Here is a 13,805-nt window from a genome sequence, read left to right on the forward strand (position 1 = left end):
TAAGAGACAACGAACACAGATGTTGTCTCTGGGCTTCTTGGAGACGAGCTATTTTTGTAGTGCGTAGCAAATTAAAAGAGATGAACACAAACGTCTAGTTGATTGAAAGCACAATAATCAATCAGTTCAATAACTTTTCTTCATGGATCTACCTTTGACGAATGTATCAGCAGACTTTAGTCTGACATTAAAATAGCTAGGTATACACAAGCTAAACAAACGTAAACCTTAAACCAAAAGGATGAGAAAATTGTAAGAAACAAGAATAGGCTAGTAAAAGCAATCACCACTGCACAATTAGCAACACATTTCGCTGTTGAGAGTTGCTCTTCTGTTCCGTGGTCAGGAAAATGACCGTTCACGATGAAATCGGTGAGCAGCTGATCCTTTAGTACGAAAGCATCCATTAACCACGTAGCAGCTTTGTTTTCTGTTGGGGGGATTTGCTGCAGAGGGATGCGTCTAATATTCATGTGCACTTCAGCAGGGTCCACACCGAATACGTTATCCATGAAAGAAGGGCATTGATTCTTGTAGGCTATAGTTACATCATAAACTGCCAATATATGGTTTCAAGAAGTGAGATTTATGAAGCTGCAATATTATGACAGCAGAGTATTTGATGGTTTGCTTAATATAGAAACTTGTTTGGTCATCTAATCCTTCAAATTTGATCCTATCACACAAAGTGAACACCCATGATCCTAACACATCTCGTTCAAGTGACATCAACATTCGTGTATGTAGCGCCAAGCAGAACAGGCAGAAGTGACAGACAGACAGAAGCGAATATGCAAATGCCAAACAGAAACATTACAAAACAAACTCACGAATCACGGCCATGTACAAAGGTTTTATGCATTAGGCCAAGAAAACCAATAACTAATCATGATTAGTAGACAAAAGACTGGTTGATGAAGGCATATTGCACTAGATCATAATTTTCAAATGACCATCCCAAATGATTATTAGAAACAACCAAGAGAAAAAACCTGCATCCAGAGAGTTCCGCAAGATCTTCAAACAAGCATTGAAGCCCTTTGTCTTCGGAAGCAAGACATTTTTAAGTATTGGCAATCCACCTTCCTTTGCAAACTTCTGACTTCTCATGCATTTCTGTTCTCTGCATGAAGCAAGAGGGCAGTAAATTAGAAACGTCATAAACAGAAGAGGGATAAAAAAAGCTGATATCCGAATGCCTGAAAAAACTGCAGCGAGCAAGAGAAAAGCATAGGCTTTACGTATAATCTGTTCCTTCAGGGAACACAGCAAGCCACAATGGATCCTCACGATCGCCAAAGCTTGAGAGCATCTCATTCATTACTGGTTCATCAACTTCCCACTTTCTCTCCACTGGGATGAACTCTAAAAATGTGAAATCCCCAGCCAAAAATCGGCAGCTTCATCAAGCTGCTTTATAGAACATACTTAATGTATCCCAAACAACCTTTCCGTGGGGCGAAATCCCATAGATACATCCAGTCAACCTCGGTTCTGTGGTTGGAGATTAAAAGAACACGCTCTTCCACTGGAACTTGATCACCAGAAAATATAACCCTGGTTTTGTTTATCTTCTCAAACAAAAATGGCCAGAGACCAAGCCATAGGCCAAACAAGAACGACACAGCTTTTCTACTACAGCGCAGACTGAATAGCCGTATGATAACAGCAGCTGCAGGTGCAAAATACACTAAGAACATGGACGCAGTCAAAAGATATACTGCTAAACATAGCAGACCCCTGAAAATTCTAAACGGAGTCAGTGGGAAGTGCTTCATGTTTTTGGTAGATTCATTGGACTGATTAATCTCCATGTTCAACTGAATTATCCTTCACTTCTTTGGCCAGAACACAAGCACCAGACAAGAGAGCTTCTTTACGATCAAGATAATCTTCTCTTCAAGAATCTCATTACCAGACTGCTTATTATAACACTGCTAAAGTCCATCGATCGAACTCACATCTGCAACGACATCCCTATCTATCATCAATATGAAAAATACCAAATGCAGAGATCGCTCAATATTTTGAACATCAGATTAATTGAACAAAAGCAGAGCTACCAAATGTGTATCAAAAATTCCTTCACTGTTATAGCCACTTTCAGTATATACAGTTATGAAAATTTGAAAAATACATGGGCTAGTGCAACAACCCTATGATCGAATGAGAATATGATGATGTATCAAGCCAAAGTTCGTGACACGATTTCCTTTTTGTATGTTCATAGCACCTCAAACATCGAAACTCCCAAATAAGCCAGAGATTCAGTTTTTACCCCAAATAGAGTTCATTGAATGCTCAGTAGTCAATAACGAAAGAGGAGCATGAAATTAAATCGCAACATCAATATCAATATCATATCAGAAGAAAAAAGAAACAAACCATTAGCATATACAGCAGCTGTCAGCCGACGTCATATTTTATTCCAATAAAACAGAAAAGTCGTATGAATCGCATTGTTCCAGCTCATAAATTATCAAAACTGCATGGCAGCCACAAATTTCCACAAATATCCATTCCATACAGCTAAAAATTTCCAGATTTGCGAATCTATCGGATTAACAAATACAAAAACGAAAGTCACCGCAGCGAATCATTGGAGCGCATTTGTTGAATCACCAAAAACAACGAAAAATCATATAATCGTCTAAAAACAGGGGAACGCGCGAAGTAAATCACAATTACTGAAGGAGAAGATCGACAAAGAGATAAAATCCAAGTTTTTCGATAATTTTAATCTGGTTGAGACGCATAGGCTTGCTTATACCTGATTGGAAACGACGAAGTTTGTGTTCCGAAAGCGAGAACGGTGCACGTCCAGCTTCCAATATATACCCAACCGATACAAACAAATACTACAAATTATGCGATGGGTATATATGAATAAAATATAGCTGTTGGTATATGCGTAGAAACTTGGTTTCTAGAAACCTTGGAAATGGTTTGGAGAAGCAATCTGGTGTGGACCATCCTATCGTTATGAAGTCATTTTAGCGGTTGGCAAAACATAATTAATGTTGGGTTGCACGAATTATATTAACTAGATACGACCTTTTATTTTTTACTATAACTAATAATTATATAAAAATCTCTAACCAACTTTAATTGCTATCAGAAGTTAATTAATATAGCAACTTATTGTGAATATACGATCTACACATGATAGAGTTTTTCGAGGTTGATAATTAAGGTCAAATAACTTGTGAATTCTAACTAATTCAATATTCATCAGAACAAAACTTAAATAAGGTAGACTGTATGGTATTCTGCAAAAACTATTTGGTAGAGCACTGATTTATTATTGTATACTAGTATTACACCTGCACAGATTAAGATATTTTTAAAATATTGATTTTAGATTGAAAAATCTATTAAATGAAATTAGGAACAATATAATATAAAATTAAAACAAAAAATTATTACTCTCTCCGTTCATTATTATGAGTTTTGGTTTACCATTTTAGTATGTCCGTAACAATATTATTATATGGGTCTAAAATTGTAAATTTGTTATAAACATATACAATAACACACTTGATAAAAGTAGTAAACTTTATTAGTGTATAAACATTACTTATTCTTAAGAAATCTATTTTATAAAATATTATTATTTAGTTTACTGATTTTAAATTATAGCATGTGTCATTTTTTTTCTCTAAAATAGTAATATTTATTTCTACAATTTTGTTTTAATTTTTATATTATATTGTTCCTAATTTCATTTAATAGATTTTTCAATTTAAAATCAATATTTTAAATTTAAGAGTCATCTGCGGTTTCTTCTGCAGAAATTGATTCTTCCTTTAATGAACTTATTATATTGTCATTTTCTTATCAGCAGTTGCATAAATAACAAAGGATTTGTTTACAATTACTCAAAATATTTGTAGTAGCTACAGTATGAACCTATATATTCGTATATAATGTACGTAGATAAACGTAAAAAATCGTCCAGTTTGGGATCTGCATTTGCTTCACTTTCCCCCCAGAACTTCTCCAATAAGAACTAATCTCTCCATCTTCCACAACAACAGTAAGTCGAATAATACCATGATCTGTACTGTAAAGTGTGACCCCTTGACAATGAAATGGTCATACACTGCAATGTGTCCAAAATGAGCAATTCTCCATCGGTGGATCCACTGAAAAGGATGCTCTTGAAGGGATGGAAGCAAACATCTAAAACGAAAACGCGGTGGATTAGAAGGCCGCCTGCGCATTTTTCTTTATTTCTGCCTACTGCTTTATGAGACAATATGTCAAAGAGATTGACTACATTCAAAACCCTAATTAGAAACATGACTCCCTAAAAGAAAATTTACACTGATCTGCATAAAAGTAACATTACATGATCAAAGCATATATGTATGAATCATGTGTTTGTTTGTGTCTGCGTGTGCGTGTCTTTTATAGAGTGAAAAAGTTGCAAGGTTGTGTAGAAGAAGAAAGGGCTCAATAAAATTAACAAAATATTTACTATGATAGATCAATAGCATTTACTCCATTTGATAATCATAAATTTCTCAATTTAATACATCAAATGACACAAAATGAAAAGTCATGCATCTTACCGTTATATTATTAAACTGCCATATGTAATTTAAAAATGACTATAATTATCATATAAATAAAAATAATTTCTAATGGCATTCATGTAACTATCTAGAAAACTCCCCTTTTACACGCCCGTGCGATGCACGGGTCATATTAATTTCTTCATATTTATTTCATTATGCGAAATAAAATTTGTGAAATGATAAACAAAATAATATTCGACATCCTCTTACTTTGGATTATACTTTTTCAATCACAATAACCCTACCTGGCCACAAGAGTGCGTTTAAATGCTAACTTTTCTTTAAAATGTCATTACAATCACATTAAATTTTCAACAGATATTTGTGTTGACATTTAAATATCAGACTTAAAATTAAAAAAGCATTTTAATTCCGTGAAAATATGAATTAACCGTTGAGTTATAACTACAGGAGCAAGTTTACGTTGCAATAATTTAAGATTGCACTGGTGAGATACTTCCTAGTTGAGCTTCATTTCATTGCAATATAGTGACCCTATACACTAAAAACTCAAACCTTGAAACCTAAATCATAAACCCTTAACTTTAAAATATACTCATCATGACCAACAAATGAGCCAAATATCTATAAAATTCTCCCTCCGCCCAGTTCAATTTTACTTTGTTGATCACTTATTCTATTTTGAGGGTTTTAGATCTGTATTCGATATCTTACACTGGGTCGGCCTACTTGACAATCCTTACTGATAGTAGAGGTTTTTTTACCTGAATCTTGGCTGCAAATCTGATTATATGCTCATATCAAGAAAGTGCAATTTTAATTAAAAAAAACATGAAGACATTCTTTTTTTAAAAAAAATTGTGCAAATCTATACATATATAAAAGTGAGTTTTGGATCAATATGAGTGGCTCGCTCGATATATTTGAATCCTAAACCATAAATACTAAACTCTGAACTCTAAACCATAAATACTAAACCCTAAACCCTATTATCTTCTAGATTTGAGATCAATTAGAATGGCTCAATACACTTGAACCCTAAACCCTAAACGCTAAATATTGAACCATGGATCTAAACCGTTGCCTTCATCTCAATTATATGAAGATATGTATTAGTATTAATTTTCATAAACTTTCTCACTTCCTCTTCGCCTAATTATCATAAAAAAAATATTTCCAACTTCTAATTTTGTTGAAATATGCATAATAATAATTTATTATTAATCGGCTAAACTGAATTACAATATAGATGAATGTTAGTTAATTTAAATTAACTAAACGTAAATAAATTAAATCAAATACTATCAATCACGAGTTCTAATTATCTGTGTCTCTCTCCATTTATCTTTGAAAAATGCTAAAAATACATACAGTCGATGTATATTTTAAAGCTAAGTCAAAAATAGAGAAGCCTTTACAAATGAAAGAAAACAAATCGATCTCAATTATCTTCGGAATGACACCGACGGTCGAGGGATGGGTGAACATGGTTGTTTCCGGCTGCCGCTGCTCACTTAAGATTTTCGCCATTTATCTTTTTTGTTCATGTACTTGTGCTTGTTCTTGGGGGTTCTCCATTTATTTATATAGAGCCAAATCAGTTTTGATTGGTCATGGGTGCAAATGAAAAGTTTTAGCTCTAATTCCTCAAACAATAATGTATACGTTTTCATTTTCAATTGGAGCCTTTTAGCTTTCTATATTCATGTAACTATTGGCCTTCTATATTCATATTCAATTGGAGCCTTTTAGCTCTAATAAGTGAAATAATAATGCGTTTCACATTTATGTTCAATTGGAGCCTTTTAGCTCTAAGCTAAGATAATAATGCATACGTTTAATATATCAAAAGTTATTATATATATTTAAATATAATTACAATGACATTCTTGTTAATTTTCCCAAAACTCCCTTTTTAAATCCCCAAAGTGTGTCATCTATTATGGGACGGAGGGAGTATGTAATAGTAACTTATATGAAAAATGATTAACTTAAAAGTAGAGGAAAAGAAACCAATGCTAATAAAAATGATTTAATTAAAATAGAAAAAACCATAGTGTTGTTAAACGGCACAACTAAGACTTTAAATTTTTATAACTTATATAAAATTTTATTTTGTTTATAATTAAATACACAACAAAAATAAAGAACATGTAAAAAGTAAGGAGAGGCGAAAGAAAAGAGTACACAAATTGTACATTTTCTAAAACAACACAATTGAGTTAATCTTAATTTCATACTATTATTATATTCCATTTTAGGTATTTTGTAAATGTAATTAATAGTAAATTGTAGTATTAGTCAAATATGTTAATAATATAAGCATCTACATAATTAATTTACCTAAATTGAGTTAACCATGATTTCATACTATTAATTCCCATTTTTTCCTCACAATTTATAATACTATTAATATGCTACTCAGCCGCAATTTCTGTCATGAATTTGCCAAAATATGAAACAAATCACGGAGGGAAGGAAAATAATAAATTCAAAATTAGATCGATATTTTAACTGAGAATAGTTCAAAAAACCTTCCTGTATGCCCTACTTGTTTCTTCTATAAATAAGAGGTTGTAAACATGTAATACAAATATAACAATACAATGAAAATACACGAATATGCCTAGTCTATTTCTGTTGATGAACTCTAGTCTGTTTCTTCCATTGTATGGCATGTTAATGCCGATGAACATTTGAACCCATCCTTGCAAGTCGTCTCCCCGCCAGATTACATGTTGTAATTGATATTCCACAATAATAGTAGCTCAAGAATTTGCATATTATGCCTAAGCAAGAGTTTTGCAAGCGCCCATCCATACTCATTATCTTCAGCTATACCAGAATTTATATGGGAATATAGAAAATTAATGGCATAAATGTGTGGGAAGAAGAAAGGGCTAGGAATTCACAGAGTTTTTGAAATAGAAAAAAAAAACTCTCAATAAACCTGACGTAAGGTTGACATTTGAATACTATTTATGTTATTTCTCTAAAAACTTTTCAAATTATCAAATTTTATTAGAATATTCATAATGGCATAATGGAATCAACAACATCTCCCCACAATGTGCAAAAAAGCATGTTATGGCTGTGGAAAAGGGATTCAAATACGTTATAAAAATAACAAAGCGAGACAATTTTCAACACTTACTCGGAATTTGATAGCCGGATTTCGATGAGTCTAGATGTAGAATGCGTAACAATTTTTCCAGTGTCGACAACCACACCAATGATATCTGCAAAAAATATGAAGGTAAGAATTGTGGACAAAAAAAGTGTAAAGTAAAGTTAAAGATGCTAAACTTACCAAAGAGTGGTTCATCACATACATTACCAATCTACGTAATCTCCTCAAATGACTTCAAATTTAAAAGCATTTTTGGAAATTGAGGTTCATTAACTGCAATCATTTGTGTGCTTGAAATCATTTTAATGTGGTATGCATGATTTGTAACTGGATTGCGAGGCCGATTTTGCCTCATGAGAAAATTGCGTATACGAAATATACCCCCTTCCCTAATTAGTGCACCAAACCTTGCGTGTAGAATTCGTGGAATAGTTGCTTGAATCCTTGTGCCCTGAACACAAAAAAGTCCATAGGTAATGGTTTCATATAACTTGCAAAAACATATCTAAAAAGCACAAAACAACATACCATTCGATCATGAAGCACACATTCTAAACTCACGATATTGGTTTTGTCTCTAGGAGCGGCAACTTCATAGACATGGATACAACGGACTTTGATAATCGAATTAGTTTTCGTTAGTTGTAGATCATCGAGCAAGGTGTGGAATGGTTCCATGGTATCAACCTTGCTACTTGTGGGAAGAACAAAAAGATGAAGCTTAAGTAGTATAAGGTAAGTAGGTATGTGTGGATAGATCAAATCATCTAATGTCATATTTATAGGGCAAAAAATGAAGTATGAGGCATCATTTTAATTAGTGGAGAAACCTAATCGGCCTACAATTCTATTCAATGTCATATCTAGAGAAACATCCACCGTTAGAAAAAGTAAAAAAATTTCAAGGCAATCTCAAAAATTGGGAAAAAAATATAAAACTCTCAAAAGTCATTATTAAAATACCAAATCACATTATTCTATTTAATACTACTACACGTGTATTCGATGAGTACTGTGGTTAGGATATTAATATTAAATGCTTTACATATAATTATGAGTTTGTGCATCATCATATTATTATTATCAACATAAAATGAAAGATCGATCTCTCTTCCCTATTGTCCTTAAACGTTTCTTCTCTTCGTAACCTCTTGTTTTCTTCCCCCGTCTCCTCTTCTTCTCATTCCTTGCTGGATAACTAACCGAGGCATCAAGAGCAAGGTTCTTATAATAATTTTTTCCCTACATAATGTCAAATGACAAGTCATAGAAACATTGGACCTCCAAAGTATGTGAAATAATTTTAAAATAAGGGTTAAAATTGTGAAATAAATACTGAAAATTTAATAAACGTTATTATGTACATTAAATACAAATAAGATAGTTGACTGTTTCAATTTAATTATTTCCGTTAAGAACGTTATGTCATTATTGGATAGAGAATGGTTTAATTTTATTTTATAATGTTCCTCGAGAGACTTTAATTTCTTTCAAGTTTTTAACTTAAAAAATTTAACCGACACATTCATCATTTATGCTCTTAATTGATTAATTACGTAATACTTATAAATATTCGTAGTGCCTTCTTGGAAGTGTAAATTAATTTATTATAACAACAATAAAAACCGTACACATTATAATTTTATTTAAATATTTATAATGGCACATTATAATCCCAAACCAAAATTTTTAATTTCCAAAATGCCCCCAAAACTCAACTTTTATATATGTATAGATTTGTATCGTTTAAGCTTTAAAGACAAAAACTGCGTTGAATATATATTTAATTAAAAATTAGAATATTCGATGACAAAGTCTAATCGCCTGCAACGCAAATGATTGGAACACAACCAGGTATGAGGTAACCTACCGATGGGCCGAGACATCTGCCGAAAAATTTGTCATATTCTCATATTTGAATCCTGTATAATACTGATTCCTATTTTAATACTCTTTCGTCCTATAATAGATGTCACACTTTCTTTTTTGTTTGTCCCACAAAAGATGTCACATTTTCTTTTATGGAAAAAGCCCTCCTCACATAAATATAAATACTCATTCCGTCCCGCCTAAGCGAGACGTTTCTATTTTGGCACAAGAATTTAGGTAGCGGTATTTAGTGAATTAAATTATTAATAGTAAAGTAAGAAAGAGAAAGAGAGAAAAAAAGTAAGAGGGAGGATAAAGTAAGAAGGAGAAAGAGATAATAAAGTAAGAGAAATGATAAAGTAGAAGAGATAAGAGGATAAAGTAGAAGAGATAAGTGATTTGATTGTTGTCAGAAAAAGGAAACGTCTTACTTAGGTTAGAACGTACCAAAAAAGAATACGTGCTATGACGGAGGAAGTATATTATTTTCTATCTCCACCTAACACATAAAACATCTCCTAAAATCCCGTGTCATTTTTCAGGTGTGTCATCTATTATGGGACGGAGGGAGTAACACGAACTTTTATAAAATACTATATTTCAGCCATCAAAACTATGCGACGACTTAATATATGTGAAGAAATTTTCAATTTGATGATTTGATCGATGTTTGACCGTGGGAAGCGAAATATGACTCCGTTTTTAATGACAGTCAAATATAGTACAAAGAGTTAACTGCAAGTTTCCTTTAAAATATTATTAGTATCTGGCTATCTGCTATCAAAATGCTTTATTAAAGGCAAAGAGCAATAAACAGATCACCAAGGCTAATCCAATTTAACATTATTGACGGATTCTCGAAACTATATTGATAGATCAAATTAGCTATGACATTTAGTTATTTATACTACTATATTTTATATTCACAATTCAATTTACTCTGATATTTTTGTCCTCAATGTTTAAATGAGGGGTGTCACACGGGCTAGTTGAAGCACATCCACTACATTCTCCACGGTCAACTGCTTAGCCAACGACTCTGTACACCTTGTGGTACCAATAAATATCCAAAATGGGAATATCCAAACTGCGCCAGAGCAAAAATTTGATTTTTAACTTTTGTTTTTCAAAATTCATTTGATTAGGTACGTTTTAGATTTTTTCTTTGAAATTTAGTTAATTCAATTCGGTTCAACATTTTTAAGATTGTAAAAAATATAAAATCAGACCAAATTCGAATATAACATACAACATCAAGATTCTGTCAAAGATCTATGAAATACTATGGATTTGTTCGCAATTAATTACGACAATTTTTTTTTGTAAAATTATACTACTCCTCTCCAGTTGAAGCAATTCTTATGGGCACGAGATTTAAAAAACTAATATTTAAAAATTAAAGAAGACAAAAAGTAGTAATAAAATACGAGGATAAAGATAGAGTAAAGAAGGAGAGTGATAAAGTTTTTTCCAAAAAAGGAAACGACTCAACTACTTTGGGACGACCGACAAAGAATACGACTTAACTACCTTGGGACGAAGAGGGTACTTGATATCACAGTTGATTAATAAAATGTGGACGTTGGGATGTCATCGAGTATCCGTGGATACATGACCTTGTCTTTTCAGACACCCAATCTTGAAAATCCAAAAAATAAACTCGAACTTAATCCCGAATTAGTATCGGTTGCCCGATTACCTAAATCGGATACTTACCTAACTTGGAAATCTAATCCCAAAATTTGAATACTCGAAACACCCAAAATTTAAGAGATACTTACTCTAAACAATTCTCTGGCCGATCCCTAACCAATAATAAAAGAAAAGAATGGAAAAACAACTTACATCTCCAACACAAATGACGATTTCCATTAGCTTAAAGCAATAATAGTGAGTACTATTTTTTGGAGGATTCTCCAAGGAAATTATCCTAAGTCAGTATACTCTCTACACAAATTATACATTTACTCATTCCACAAAAATTAATTTAATCTTACAACAACCCAAAATACTTTGGAGACTTTGAGACTAGAGTCTTGGAGCGAAGGCGCCCAGGCGGCGGTCCTCAAGTCGACGCCTCAGAAGAGGGGATGGGAGTGGGAGTCGGAGAGGGGTATACGTATACCATATTTTTCGATTGGATTAGATCGGACGATACCAGATATCTAGTTGAACAGTTTTACGTGAATATCATTATAGGTGAATGATGGGGTACGTACTAAACAAGCCCAATAGCAGTGACAGCTCGGCCAGCCCAAAGCCCAAGAGTTCAGTTCGGCATTACCAAAGAGTTCGGCCTCAGCCTACAGCTCGGTAAAAGCCAACCCATCAAGCTCTACTCTCAGATCGGCAACCAAAGCAGTTCGGTCTCGGTATTCGACCGAACAAGGAGTTAGTGGACCCATACCGGATGTCCAACACACCCACTACCACGTGATGTCAGTTCAGGCCACGATCGTAGGCCATGACCTACGCTTCACCCACGATCTTAGGCCATAACCTACACGACATCCACGACTTAGGGTGGTGACGCAAGCCATGATCTGAGTTCATTATATAAATAGAACTTAGATCTGATAGAAGAGGTTAGAATCTCTCTAGAGAAACAATCATATAGCAAGTCTGTGTTGTAAGCTGTATTTGGCAGATCAAGCAATACAATCTTGCCCTCCCTTTTTCCCGTGGACGTAGATTTACTTCAGTAAATCGAACCACGTAAATTCTTTGTGTCTGTATTTTCATTCTCTACCAGCCTTTGCTAACATCAAAAATTCGCGGATCCATCACTGGCGCCGTCTGTGGGAAACGAAGAACAAAATTTGTGATAAAGCGAATTTTTGATCCATTTTTTCCACCCAAAAAATGCATACCAGATCGCAGAATACCCGCATTCCTGCCCGTGAGAACCCGGAGGAAGCCAATCCATCCCATAGGTCTGGAAAACAGCCTAGGGATAAATCCACCACCAGTTCTCATGGCGAAGGAACAGGCCGCTCCAAAAATCGTCCCACTGAGTCTTCCCAGCAGCCTGATTTGAATGAGGCTGTCAAGCTGTTCTTGGCTGAGAAGCAGGATGAGTTCTTAGCCTTCCTGCAAAAGAGCCAAGAGCCGAAGACGAAAGCGGAGGATTCTCCTTCCTCATCCAGACATGAAAGTCACTACCGCAGTAGTGCCGTGTCTTCCAGGAAGAAGAATCCTCAACCCCGACATATTCCTGCTCTTCCTCGGTACCGGAATCACAGGAGAACTCAATCTCCTCCATACCGACGAGATATCGGATTCGCCGTGTACGGAGCACTGAAGACTCCGTTCTCGGACGACATCACCCGAACTCCCCTACCGCAGAACTACCGAACTCCGTCGATGACTTACGACGGGCTCGTGGACCCTCACGATTTCTTGGGGCGCTATCAGTATAACATGGCGAACCAGGGTCTCAACGAGGTCCACATGTGCAAGCTGTTTCCCGAGCTGCTCATCGGGAACGCGAGAAGGTGGTTCGATAGCCTCCCCCAGGGCAGCATCAGATCTTACCGAGATCTAATGGATGCCTTCCACAGGAGGTTCTTTCAGAAAGCGGAAGCCCGAATCACTTCGGCTCAGCTGCTTTCCATTCGTCAAGGTCGCGACGAAAAAATCAGCGACTTTATGACAAGATTCCACAAGGAATGCCTGCAAGTAGACGATCTCAACGATCTGCTTGTCATCTCGGCGTTCCAAAATGGAATCCTGCCCGGAGCTCTCTACAGGAAGCTCGTTGAGTGCGGTCCGCAGACAGCTCAGGAAATGTGGGACATTGCGGACCAGTACTCCCGGGCCGATGAGGCAGACCGTCGCAAACGGTCGTTAGACAGCTCATCGTCCCGAGGAGACAGGAGGAAGCCCGATCATAGCGATCAGGGACATCCTCGCCGAACTCCTTTTGGCGATCAGGGACATCCTCGCCGAACTCCTTTTGAAAGGATTCAAAGGACTCCGGTGCAAGACAGATTGGGACCCCGTCTCAATCCCGAGAAGCCGCCCGCTCAGTTCGTACCGCTGAACAAGCCGAGAGCGGAAATTTTCGAACTACACTCCGACCTGTTCGAAAAGCCAAAGCGGATGACGAAATCTGCCGCGCGCCGACCCCAGGATAACTACTGCTCCTACCATCAAGACCACGGTCACGATACCGAGGAGTGCAGAAACTTGGCTGCAGGTATCGATGTTCTTGTGAGGGCAGGGACATTGAAAAAATACCAAAGCAAGCAGTCAAAGAAGAATAA

General features: G+C 35.4%; 1 pseudogene; it reads right to left on the bottom strand.

The window, feature by feature from the left end:
* Window positions 1-117: 117 nt before the first annotated feature.
* LOC121806438 lies at window positions 118-2,958 on the bottom strand (annotated as a pseudogene).
* Window positions 2,959-13,805: the final 10,847 nt, after the last annotated feature.

The sequence above is a fragment of the Salvia splendens genome, chromosome 6, assembly GCF_004379255.2.
Source record: "Salvia splendens isolate huo1 chromosome 6, SspV2, whole genome shotgun sequence".
NCBI classification, from domain to species: domain Eukaryota; kingdom Viridiplantae; phylum Streptophyta; class Magnoliopsida; order Lamiales; family Lamiaceae; genus Salvia; species Salvia splendens.